This window comes from Erpetoichthys calabaricus, chromosome 10 (genome assembly GCF_900747795.2).
Source record: "Erpetoichthys calabaricus chromosome 10, fErpCal1.3, whole genome shotgun sequence".
Lineage (NCBI taxonomy): Eukaryota > Metazoa > Chordata > Cladistia > Polypteriformes > Polypteridae > Erpetoichthys > Erpetoichthys calabaricus.
In genome coordinates, this window is record NC_041403.2 from 157,341,340 (window position 1) to 157,354,972 (window position 13,633).

The 13,633-nt window shown below is 37.9% G+C and overlaps 1 protein-coding gene and 1 pseudogene across 1 annotated transcript in view; one reads left to right on the forward strand and one right to left on the reverse strand.

The window, feature by feature from the left end:
* Positions 1-13,633, forward strand: part of fnbp1l (formin binding protein 1-like) — a 373,280-nt gene that overhangs the window by 309,532 nt on the left and 50,115 nt on the right. The window lies entirely within an intron of this gene.
* Positions 6,877-7,388, reverse strand: LOC127529334 (histone H1-like; annotated as a pseudogene).

Consider the following 13,633-nt stretch of genomic DNA (forward strand, 5'->3'; position numbering starts at 1 on the left):
GAGCTATAGCAAAAGTGATCTTGATCGGATACGAGCAGTGTAGGTACTTTCCAGTACAGTTTGCCCCAGCTTTCATGCAGCAGGTTTTTTTTGGAAGCATTGAGAAAAACAGTACACTTTTAGACAGCTTCATGAAATTTGTACCCCCTTTGGAATCCGAAGTTCTCCAAATGGCAATTTCTAATTTCACAGAAGTGGAATTACCTGAGCTCATTGAAGTTCTTCAGGAACACTCATGCAAAAGGCTACCCAAAGCTGATAATATACAGCAGATAATAATGGAGATAGCACATAAGGAGTTGATTCAAGAACCAATGTTTGTTATTGATATCTGGACCGAAGTTCTGAAAAATATCATGTTTACTGTGACATCATTAAATAAAATTTATGAAGAGGCAGTACCTAACAGCAAGAAAGTTCGAAAGATGGTCCATTTTCCAAATGAAATGAGCCAAAATCAAAAAACTGTTTCAAACTATTTGGTAAAATTCATCAAGGATCTAGATGATTCAGAGTTGGCCACATTTCTTCGATTCTGTACAGGCTCAGATATAATTTGCACAGAAAATATTGATGTAACTTTTGTGAACCTTGAAGGTTTGGCACGCCGGCCAGTGTCTCATACTTGTGGTGGTGTTTTGGAATTGCCAGATAACTATGAAAGTTATCCTGAATTTCGTAGTGAATTCTTAGCTATTCTAAAGTCGGGCATATGGATAATGGATATTGTGTGACAAAACAAATGTTATGGTACAGCCATAAAAATATGTTCCATTTACAGTTCTTTGCACTTTAGCAGCAAAAGTTGGCATTGTTCTCTGTTGTGTTTCCCTAATTATGTTCCAAAGTGAGTGAGGAAAAATATTTGAATACCAAGAAACGATGGTTTCATTAGTAGTAGAAAGTATGTTTCATTATGCAAGCAGTGTTGTACTTTCTGATATTAAAAGATGTTCTTCATGTAGGACATTGACTCACACTTTAAAAATGCTATTAATGCAAATATAGCAGTACAACTTAAAACAAATTTCTAGATTATGTCAGGAAAAACAAAGCATTTTATTTCCTGTTTCAATGTTTTCATATAGTGTGTTAAAGAGAGGCATATTTTTGTGATTAATAAAGAACAACATTGTAATATTTTGGCTAAATTATTTTTAACAATATTATTTGTTTGAAATATTGACTTAATTGTTATATGGCTACTGATTAAGTATTCAGTTTGATGCAAATTTTGTCACAAAATAAAGTTTGTAATGCTATCATTACTCTCGTGAAATGGTTAAAACATATATTATGTGTATTTTCTTGGACTGTTTTAAAAGTCCTTTCACTTTTTTCTTCTGGAAATTAACAACATTTGTTGTACAACAATTTGAATGCAGAATAAAGAATTATATATGCTTTTACAGTTTTTTTTATTAATAATAAACTTAAAATTATTAAAAACTTTTATACTCCATTTTCATAAAGTGTTACATTTTTGCCTAATTTGCAACTGCTATCTTTGTATAGTGAAATACAGTGAAATAATGCAAGAAATACTGTAAGCATATGTGCTAATAACATGAGAAGCACAGTGATTGGATTGGCACTATTTTCTCAGAGATAGTCCTGTGTTCAGACACTATTCTGGACACTGCCTGTGTAGTTTGTGTGTTCTTTCTGTGTCTGTGTTAAGTTTTCTATACCAATTTCATGTCTTTGCTTTGTCAGTCTTCCACTGTAATTGGTCATTCTAAACAGGTGCTATATAAGTGAATCTGGGTATGTGTAAAAATGTACTCTGTGAATGACTGATATCCTGTCCAATATTGCTTCATACTTTGCACCTGATGCTACCCAAAAGTGCATAACGTCCATTTGACCTTGATCTGCATTAGTAGAATAGAAAATGAACAGATTGTATAGTAGAATATGCCTTTCATAATTGCATCAAATGGTTTAATACAAAATAATAAACAAATAAACAGTGCCGTCTATGCACGTGCCCTTAAAGGTGCATTAGTATTTAGGCTAAAACCAGTTTTAGTCATACCTAATTGTTTACTTCCTATAAAATATAACTTTCAAAGTTATGAAATATTTTTATATTTTGATGTCATGAGAATGATGTAGTTTAATACTATAAATATTACTTAGAAAAATATTACCTATCTGTCTATTATATAGTGCCTTCCACATCTATCTACTGTAATTTTCATCTGCCACATTCATATCATGACATTGTAATTCACAGAGTGAAACCCTTCCATTTATCCCCACCCTTCACTATGTGATGACAGAAATCCGCCAAATGGATTCTGGACTCAGTAGGTAGTCACCCCTGGAATACTGCATTTAAGGAAGAGTAAATATCTTACATAGCTATTAGTAACATTCATGCAATAAAAGCAGTTTTTCAACCACCATCACAAGAACTGTTATCTTTTCCAGTGGTGTGATTATGTTGCATTACTGTCTGAATGTATTTGTAAATTGGCTAAACTCAGTAACATTTTACTCCCCATTCTTTGTCTCTCTGAATGACAAACCTCTCTATAGCTCGTTCAGATTATGCACAACAAGACTATGTCATCTACTTACCTATCTACTATGCCCTGAAACACCACCCCTGGACCTGTATAAATGCGTGGCTTCAAGTAGATCTGATCTGTGTTACAATATTGTGGTTTCATTAATACAGATAACATACACAATCTTTGTTCATTCTAAGATCAATTGTCAAATTCAAAATGCTTTTATTTCAAGTAAATAATTACCAACTTATAATGAGTGTAGTTATAATTCACAGAATCACTGATGATAGTTTTTGAGCTTTATACTAGGCTCAGACGTTTTCTGTTAGCCTCATAATATTTCACAGGCATTTTAGGAACTGATAATATTTATTCTGACACTGAAAATAAGAGTGTGGACTTTTATTTAGACACATTAATATTTAACTGCACATTACAAAATATTGCAACTGGAAGGAGTATATAAATGCATAGGATATTGATCCAGAAATAACAGTGAGTGTGGTGTTGAAAGCACAATTGTATTTTTTCTAAAATATTGTGTGAATTACTAACATTTCAAACAGCAAATGTAAAACATAAAAGTATGTGTAACACCAATATACTTAAACATCACATTGCTAGGTGAATTTTCTTGTTTCCATCATGGACACTGTACTTTAAAGTGGTAATAATGTAATTAGGAATAACACATAATAGTTTTTAAATTATAAAATATTTTTTGTGCAACTGTTGCAAATATAAAAGACTGAAGCCCTGGGGCAATGATTTAAAGAACATGCTGTAAATAATTGCAGAAAAATTCTAATAGATATATTGGTCCATTACAGAATTAAATGTATCTGTATTTCTAAAGTAAATTATGTATTATTGTCTTAAGTGCCTGGTAGAGTGTTACAGCATCAAAAGGGTCAGATGGCATGCTAAAGCCATTCTCTTCCATAAGTATACAGCACAGCTCATGTATATCTGGATCACAGGGATATTCATTTTTTGGAATGCTTTCCTCTTCACAGACTTCAGTTTCTAGGTGATCAACAAAAACAAGTTCATCTTGATAACCAAACAGTTCGGGAAGAGTATACAAAAGAAAAGGTTTCCCACTGGGAAGGATAGCTGAAGGATTGGCTCTCATACGGTGCCTGTTCCAAATGGCAACAACATCATCCAACTCAGCCTGAAAGGCAATACATTATGAATAGTTAATGATCAAATTTAACATGTAATCAACTGCACTGTGCTTTTCAGCAACATTATACTAACTGTGAGATTCAATAATCATCAATTGCCATACCATTAAAAGGTTTGCTTATTTTTTGTACTCATTGATAAAAGTGATGCATTTTCAGATCGATCAATATACCTGGAGCAACATTAAATTGATTCCCTTCCCTTTAAATCAGAATGACAAAATATATTTGCAATAATTAATAGCAAACTGTTCCACATGGCATAATGGAGTGATTACATATTGTCATATTACTTTGTAGGACATAGTTAAGATGGTGCTGGAAGTGTTTCTACAAATGTTGTGAATTTCCCCTTGGGATTAATAAAGTATCTATCTATCTATCTATCTATCTATCTATCTATCTATCTATCTATCTATCTATCTATCTATCTATCTATCTATCTATCTATCTATCTATCTATCTAAATGGAGTAGATTATGGGCAAGGCTAATTGCTATGGGAATATCATAAATGAAATAAAAGAATTCCATACCTGTATTAATTTCATAAAGCAGAATCTTATCAGCTTCTTATCTAGAAAATCCCCACTGAAGTAACCATCCACTTGGATTTGCCTAAAAAGATCCATCCAAAACTGAAGATTCTGTTTTCTTAGTATGCCCCACCAAAATTCAATATGCTGATTTGTTCTGCTTTGACCATATATAAAACTATTTTCTGCAGCATAAAAAATCAGTGTGATTTCTTCTTAGAAATGTTTGCATGTTTTCAACATACACATTTTCAACCCCAAGATCAGCTCGAACAAGGCATGGACAGCCATTCCTTTTTTTAACTGCTTGTGCAAAATAATTTGCAGTTATTCCAGCCTTTCCACTGTTACTTGCTTCCAACCATATAATAAACCTTGAAAAGCCATCAATGCAACCATTTATGAAAATACCATAGGGTTTTAATTTATCATTGGAGTCTATGTGCCATGTATTGTTAGGCCCCTTACTAGAAAACTGACGGCGTCTTAAACAACGACGTTTACGCTGTTCAACTCCTTCTGGGTCTAGTGTCTTTAGTAGAAGTCTTATACTTTCAGAGTCAGTAACAAACCCTTTTGCTAAGCATTTTGCATGCATCCATTTATATCCATGGAGTCTTCCTGATTTATTGATTTCCTGTTGAAGAAACAGAGCTAAGTCTAGAGAATCTGTCTTGTGTTTCCGTCTGTACAAGTTTAAGCACTGCAGATTTCTTTGCAAAGTTCGAAGGGAAACAATTATTCCATGATTGTGGGCCAAACACAATAAAATGTCCTTTTGTTCTAGTCCAAGATCAAAGTACATTCTTATTATGCTATTTAACATCGTCTGTGCTGAATCCACAATGTATATATGAATAAATAGCTTGAAAACAGAAGCAAAGAGAAAATAATTTAAATGATTTGATATAATTTCCCCTGTTTATTCATTTAAAATATTATAGTTTATTTTAGTGTAACATGCAAAAAACATCAAATAGACAGTACAGGAAAAAATAAAGCTTCAATGTATTGCCACTGTATGCTGAAGACTAATATTAATAATTATTTTAATTTACTCTTGATGCCACTGAGAAACATTTGCTAAAAGAAACTCTAACGCTTACCTTCAATAATATAACACAAGATACTCACTTAAAATGAGTACAATATATTTAAAAATATGATTAACAACAAAGTGATACGAAATTACATTTAGCCTAAAATGTATTTCAGCTGATAAAAACAATTAAGTACTGTGTTTATTGCAATATGAAAATACTGTACTTCCCTGCACACAGATTAAATTGTTTCATAATTATGAATAATAGTTTATATATTTTCTGTATTAAATCGTGCTTGTTTTACACCTCGTCATCTGCTTGATGCCTATTGACACTGGTCTATAATCGATTGTGTAATCGGTTAAAAAAAGTCACACATTCATTCATCCATCCATTTTCAGACTGCGCGTGTTCTGATAGCGCTGCGGGGACCGAGGTAGTGCAGAATCGGCAAACGGATCAATTCGGAACTTGTTGGGGTGTCAGCACATCTCAGGGCACTGTCACACAAGGACACCTACTCTCACTCATTCAGAGTATAACAAAAGAGCATCGCCTGTAAATTTTACTTGTTAATGTACAGTAAAGCGTTTAACCCAAAAATGTTGTATATATTACATTTCGTAAAACTGATTTATCCAAAACTTAGTGCAATTTATCTATATTTAACCGCTGTAAAAAGGTATAGATTTGGTACATTTGTTTACAGGCAAAGGTTACACAAACCGGTGGCAAAACCAAAGACGTGTTATTCTGTGTAAGTATTTCATAAACGTCCGAGTTATTTATTCATGCCTTATTACGAGGATTGGTTTTGGCTCTGATCAAATTAACTGTTGGACTACAAGCTGGTTCAGAGTGAACTGACAGAGTTATCCAGCTTATACGTTGCATCTTCTATACATAGTTCTACAGTTTGCAGTTTTATTTACAATAATGTTTGTTGCATTGTCGGGAATTCTTTGAATCAAATCATGAAATCTCAACACACATTACGGTCAAACAGTAGTTAAAGATGAGCACGTTGCCGCTCCTTTTAAACATTATCTTTACTGAAACGATTAAAAAATGCGTTATCTTTACTAGTAGGTTTTTGGAACAGACACCTTACACTCGAACCGTTGTTTTAACCGAGCTGTATGTCATCAGTATCTCTATCAACCTATACTATCATTGAAATATATGATTTAGGTTTAATTGATGTTTCGAGTTAAAGATTACCTCTGCCTTGCAGAAGCCTGCGTTGTGAACGTGAGCTTTGTCCTCAGAAGATGGATGTGCGAGCACACGAGTCGCTGCTAGTCGGCAATGTGCAGATACTACAAGCCTCCTGCAATGGCTTCTTTTGCGAAATAACGCAATCGTTATTGCAAAATAATGCAATACTTTTGCGATATAACGAAATTATTATTGTGAAATAACGCAATTCTTTTGCGATATAAAGCAATTATTATTGCGATATAACGCAATTCTTTTGTGAAATAACGCAATATATATTTTTTTTTGAGTGGCGGGAATACGCTTCCGTAGAGGTGAGTGGCTCTGAAAAGAGCCGTTTATTTGCGCAAACATCAAATAAGGCAAACACATCACTTTTTCGGAGCAGCTTTCTTAACAGTTTTGGGTTTGGTCGTCTTTGGCTTGGATGCCTTTGTGTTTTTCGGATTCTGCTGCCTTTTTTGACTTTCTTGGCTGCGGCAGGCTTCTTGGTCGCCTTCTTGGCTGGTGTGGATTTCTTTGCGACTGGCTTCTTCACTTTTTTCGCGGCAGTGGGCTTCTTCGCCGCCGGTTTCTTTTTCGGAGCCGCCTTTTTCTTTATATTTTTGTCCTTGGCCTCGGTCTGCTTCTTGTTGATTTTAAAGGATCCGCACGAGGGAGCCTTTGCTCAAAAGGCTTTTCACAGACAGTTTAACGCGGGCGTTATTCTTCTCCACATCTTAGCCGCAAAAGCCTTCTTGAGTCCAGCCAGAGAGAGCCCGTGGCGCTCCTTTGACACAGAAACAGCCTTCACGATCAGCTCGGATACGGTCGGGCCGGCCTTCTTTTTAGGCTTCGAACTCGCTTTCTGCTTTGGTAACTTGGCTGGAGCGTTTTCTGCCATGTTAAGACTACATATCAAAATTTCTCAGTAAGTCTTTACTACTGCAGGCGACACAGCCGCTCATATCAGACTGCTGAGAACTTTGAGGACTCAACCAGCCCTTTGCAAAACAGCCTGTGACAAAGAGAACTTTCACGTGTGCTTTCTGCCTTCACAATATCACTTTTTTAGAAGGACAAAAACGAGATTGCGAACTCGAGACATGTCGAAGAAAACACGTTGTTAACAGGGCATGTGCCATCGCTTAACAAGTACTTGTCGCTTAAGAGCCAGAAGGGGAAATGACACCTGGTAAGTGACGTGCAGTCACAGGTCACAAGACAAACGTGAAATTCTTTACAAATGTTCAGTGACTGCATTGTCTTTCACAATGGAAACACAGTGAGCTAGTAAAAATGAGACACATAACTAATGCCGAAATGTGTTTATGCCTTTTATCCAAAAAACACACAGAAATCCGAGCTCTATACAAGTTCAAATTAACACACCAATAGCAATGGAGTTCTGTTGGATTTCCTTCAAAGACACTTGGAAAGAAAACGACTTGTTTTCAGATGTTCTGCACATAAAAATGTATCATGCTTGAGAAATTAAAATGGCCCAATAAAAAAAAAATGTTATAAAAGGATGCAATCTATTTTCTAACGTTTTACTCAACTATTGAATAAAGGTCTTGTTGCATATGACAAAAATAAATCTTTAGTAAAAAAAGACATTATATATCAAATCCTTCCATTTTTCAGCTGTTTCATTAAATGGATCAATCATTGGCGTAACAAAGTTATTACCCTATTTGTTACTCTGTGTATACTTCACAGTTTAGATAATAACGTATACTTCCATTCATCCATCCATTTTCCAACCCGCTGAATCCGAACGCAGGGTCACGGGGGTCTGCTGGAGCCAATCCCAGCCAACACAGGGCAGGAACCAATCCCGGGCAGGGTGCCAACCCACCGCACGACACACACAAACACACCAAGCACACACTAGGGCCAATTTAGAATCGCCAATCCACTTAACCTGCACGTCTTTGGACTGTGGGAGGAAACCGGAGCGCCCGGAGGAAACCCACGCAGACACGGGGAGAACATGCAAACTCCACCAGGGAGGACCCGGGAATCGAACCCAGGTCCCCAGGTGTCCCAAATGCGAGGCAGCAGTGCTACCCACTGCGCCACCGTGCCGCCATAACGTATACTTGTTCTTTGTTTATTTTGCCTCATACAATTTTGTTTATTAAGAATTCATTTGTTTTTACATACCCCTTGGGGTCTGAGCACATGGTCAGCCATTGTACGGTGTCCCTGCAGCAACTGCAGGTTAAGGACCTTCCTCACTTTAAAATGCATCATTCATCATCACTATTTTGTTCTGTTGCAACCTTTACAGTTTTGAATTTATATTTTTTTACTATATGCATTGTTTTTTTTATCAGTGGAGGTCAGTTTCTATACTTGATAGTAGTTTTGTGGGTGAATCCTTTCAATATGTTACACATGATTCTTGCAACTAAGAAGCACTTGAATCTCACAACAGACACGTTGCTCCAAAATGGATCATTGACAGACACATTTATAAGACATGGGGGTGTATAGTATACAGACAGCGGACTCTTGATTTCCTGAGTGCTTTGCAAATTTGCATCTGCTAAATACTAACTTGATGGGATGAAATATTTATGTGATCATTTATTTTGTATTTTAGTTTTGAAATGAGTTTAAACCATGTTGCAGGGATCTATTTTTACTTTTACATGAGAGTATTTCTTTATTTACCAGTGACAAAGATGCCAAAAATAATCCCCTGTGACTCATAACCAGTTGCCACTCTAACTTTTAGGAAAACATAGACCATGTAACTAAATAAACACAGAGAAGCACATACATGTTTAATTAGGTACACAAGGAATTTTCTAATTAATTACAACAGCTGCACAAGTCTGCCAAATAAATCTAAGTGTCAAAAAACTGTATCATATTGTAGTGACCAGAAAAATTTCAGGGCTGTTGTTTTAACGTCTCTAATGTCCAGGGTGACTTTGACACGTGGTGAGCTATCTTGGTTGTTATGAACAGTAAAAGCACAGGTTTCATGGTTGTTGTTTGCTCACAGTCTTGGTGTATGGACGCACACTAAATCTCTCTGTACTCTGAGCTAGAGCAAGGACCTGTTAAGCAGCGTCTTGTTCGTTAAATTCATCCATCCATCCATCCATTCTCTTCCGCTTATCCGAGGTCGGGTCGCGGGGGCAGCAGCTTGAGCAGAGATGCTCAGACTTCCCTCTCCCCGGCCACTTCTTCTAGCTCTTCCGGGAGAATCCCGAGGCGTTCCCAGGCCAGCCGAGAAACATAGTCCCTCCAGCGTGTCCTGGGTCTTCCCTGGGGCCTCTTCCCGGTTGGACGTGCCCGGAATACCTCACCAGGTAGGCGTCCAGGAGGCATCCAGATCAGATGCCCGAGCCACCTCATCTGACTCCTCTCGATGTGGAGGAGCAGCGGCTCTACTCTGAGCCCCTCCCGGATGACTGAGCTTCTCACCCTATCTTTAAGGAAAAGCCCAGACACCCTGCGGAGGAAACTCATTTCAGCCGCTTGTATTCGCGATCTCGTTCTTTCGGTCACTACCCATAGCTCATGACCATAGGTGAGGGTAGGAACATAAATCGACTGGTAAATTGAGAGCTTCGCCTTATGGCTCAGCTCCTTTTTCACCACGACAGACCGATGCAGAGCCCGCATCACTGCGGATGCCGCACCGATCCGCCTGTCGATCTCACGCTCCATTCTTCCCTCACTCGTGAACAAGACCCCGAGATACTTGAACTCCTCCACTTGAGGCAGGATCTCGCTACCAACCCTGAGAGGGCACTCCACCCTTCTCCGGCTGAGGACCATGGTCTCGGATTTGGAGGTGCTGATTCCCATCCCAGCCGCTTCACACTCAGTTGCGAACCGATCCAGAGAGAGCTGAAGATCACGGCCTGATGAAGCAAACAGGACAACATCATCTGCAAAAAGCAGTGACCCAATCCTGAGTCCAATTAAATTAATTAATTACAACAGCTGCCAAATAAATCTAAGTGTCAAAAAACTGTATCATATTGTAGTGATCAGAAAAATTTCAGGGCTGTTGTTTTAACATCTCTAATGTCCAGGGTGACTTTGACACGTGGTGAGTTATCTTGGTTGTTATGAACAACGTTAAATTCAATGCAAATGTATTGATGAATAATTCTGGAAAACATTTAGTTAATTACTACAAGGCTTCCTGACTGTTATCTTTTTCATGGACCAGTTTTTTTACCCATCCAGTATGGATGGCATGACAATATTCCTGATAAGCAGGAAAGGCCAAATTCATGCTTGGGAGCAGAACATTAAACTGGACTCATTCTCACTCAAATCAACAACTTTAACTTTAAATTTTCCCTTTTGTACGTTTTCATTTTCTCATAACACATCATTTATGGCACTGTCCTTCTTTAATATCATCAATGGCAGATTTTGATGGTTTCCAAGTGTAGCTAGCAGTTGATATTTAATGATCTGACAGTAAAGCATGTGCGCTATGCAGGATGTGATGTTAAGGAACATGTAATCAATCACAATTACCAAGTTAATCTAGTTATGCACAGACTAGTAATTACATTTTAGAGATGCGCAGAATTGATAAGTTTTTGTAAAGATGTACGAAACAATACATTTATGTACACAAAAAACTGTAGTTCAAGAATTGTGCTAAAAGAAATACATGATTGTGATGAAAAATCAGACTCAGAAGACAAAAACATAGAAACTAGGGAATCCATTCTCGGGCTCCCGTTTCATTCCAAGAAAACGGGAATGGCCAAGCTCGCATATATAGCGTTTAAAAGTGTAAAAATCAATCAAGAAATAACAGAGTTATAGTTGAAACTAATTAAGTTATCGCCATTGCTGCAGCTTGCACTTCATCAGACAACAGCTTTGAACGGCAACTTGAAATTGCAGTGCGTCAGTCTGTTGCATCCGCATTATCTGTGCTAAGAAACTTGCCATCACAGAATGATGACAAGAAACTGGATGCATGAGTAAAAGCTGAAATGGCGGTGTTTCAGAGCAACGGTAAGCGCGGGCGGTGTTTAGAACAAGTGTATCAGTATCTGATGACTGTGCCGCCTACTTCAGTGGAGGCAGAGCGTGCTTCTCAGCGGCTGGCGTACTTCTGCACGAAGGTACGCTCTAGCGTGAACGACCACACGCTGGACACATTAATAATAATAATAATAATTCATTACATTTATATAGCACATTTCTCAGTACTCAAAGCACTATCCACACAGGGAGGAACCGGGAAGTGAACCTACAATCTTCCACAGTCTCCTTAATGCAAAGCAGCAGCACTACCACTGCGCCACCTGTGAGGAAATTGTGCTTTCTACGCTCTTATTAGCACAACTAAAGATACATGTACTTATATGACAGCATGAACTGCTTGTAGATAGGATTAGTCTTTTATTTGTGTCAACATATAGCAGTAGTTTTATTAAAAATAAGTGTCGGTCGTTCTAAAACCGTTCACATGTGAGATGCCCGTGCACTGTGTTATGTGTTTTACCCGGGGGGGTAAACGTTAACATTTAACATTATACAAAGTTATTGTCTGTTTTTCACCTGCATTATTATCTTTCTTTAATTTAATATTATTTATTGTATCAGTATGCTGCTGCTGGAGAATGTGAAATTCTCATTGGGATTAATAAAGTATCTATCTATCTATCTATCTATCTATCTATCTATCTATCTATCTATCTATCTATCTATCTATCTATCTATCTATCTATCTATCTATCTATCTATCTATCTATCTATCTATCTATCTATCTATCTATCTATCCCAGGCTCCCGGGATTCCCGGAAATGAAATGCAGGATTCCTGAATTCCCGGGAATGGATAAACCCGTCTGGGAATGGATTCCCTAACAGAAACATAGACAGGAACAGAAAAACATAGGGGTGGTAACACTGGGTATAACAATAAAATGTAAAGCTTTCTAAATTGGTGAATGCTTTATATTGGAATTGTAAAGGGTGCAATTCCATGTATACCAATTATACTCGTGTTTAAGTTCTCCCGCGGATAAGTTGGGGCTTGATTTTACTGTATAATTTCCGGTGTTTTATAATGTCGGTCGTATAAGTTGAATGTGGAAAACTCACGCCATTGGTCCAAGAGATTATGATATGCTAACGACACCTGAGAGAGTAACCACGGAGTACACAGCCTTTTTATTGTATGTATTGTGCCTACCTGACCACACGGTAATACCCAAACTATTCCGAAGTGACATTTGTACTGTTTTGTGTTTTTTGTATCTCACACCCTCATACACCTTTATCGTAAGAGCATCCCTTATCTACGATGGAGCGTTCAATAAGAAGAAATATGAAGCTGGTTTTAAATTAAAAGTCGTTGAAGTGGCAAAAGAAATTAGTAACTGCACGGCTGCAACAAAAATCAATGTGCCTGAGAAACAGGTGCGAGAATGGAGGAAGCAAGAAATTGTAAAAAAAAAAAAATCAAGTGTCGTATTTTTGAACAGGCTGTGATGGATGGCCGGCTACATATTCCGGCCCTCACCCCCAGGCCGCCAGGAGGAGCTCTTCCGACAGCATGGACGTGCCCCGAATTCCAGCAGGGCCTCATGGACTTTTTAGTTTTTATGCACAGCCCTGCTGGATACCTTGGGGACCACCGGGAGTCGCTGTAGGGAGGCTCATGGACTCTTATGTGCCCTATAACCTGGAAGTACGTCCTGGTCACGTGAACAGGAGAAATAACGTACTTCCAGGTTGAAGAAAAGGACTTTTACCCTGACCTGGAAGTAATAAGGACTTGTGGACTGTTGGGCGGGAACACCTCCGGGTCAGGGGGTATGAAAGGACTCTGGGAAAGCCCAGACACTGAGCTGAGCTGGAAGGAAGGATGGCTAACTGTCTGGGAGAGGAGGAGAGAGTATTGTTGTTGTTGTGTAGAAGGAGAATTGATTATTGTATGAGTAGTGTGGAGTGGAGGGTGCTTTGTGCACGTTATTATTATACAATAAATAATAATTGTACTTTTAACCTGGTGTTTGGAGTGGTACCTGAGGGTTCAAGAGGTCGATAAACGCCTCCACTGCTACAAGGCGTATAAGTCGGGGTCTGATTTTTATGATCGATTTTTTGGGTTTCAAGACCCAACTTATACGCGAGTATATACGG